The following is a 329-nucleotide window of genomic DNA, read 5'->3' on the forward strand; positions in this document are numbered from 1 at the left end:
AGCTCCGGGGAGCACCCCAGCCTTGGACTTTCAGCGTAGTGTGTTAGGTCTTTATAGTTTGGGCCCACGGCACAGAGAAGTCACAGGTCTCTGGCTTCCTGTGACCTTTACCCTCTTTGCCAAGGGAAAACGTGACCCTCTAAAGCAAGAAACTTGAGGGTGTGGGTCACCCCAGCCTTGCCATCTGCCCAGAGCCTGAGAAGGAAGGAACAGTGATCCTCCAGCTACCTCACGGGGCTGGTACAGGTGGCCACTGCCCTGGGATCACCCAGCCATGTCGGGCAGCCTGAACCCCATCTGCAGGGACGTGAGGAGGAAAATACAAAAGT

Source organism: Colobus angolensis, unplaced genomic scaffold (assembly GCF_000951035.1).
Source record: "Colobus angolensis palliatus isolate OR3802 unplaced genomic scaffold, Cang.pa_1.0 Scaffold343, whole genome shotgun sequence".
Lineage (NCBI taxonomy): Eukaryota > Metazoa > Chordata > Mammalia > Primates > Cercopithecidae > Colobus > Colobus angolensis.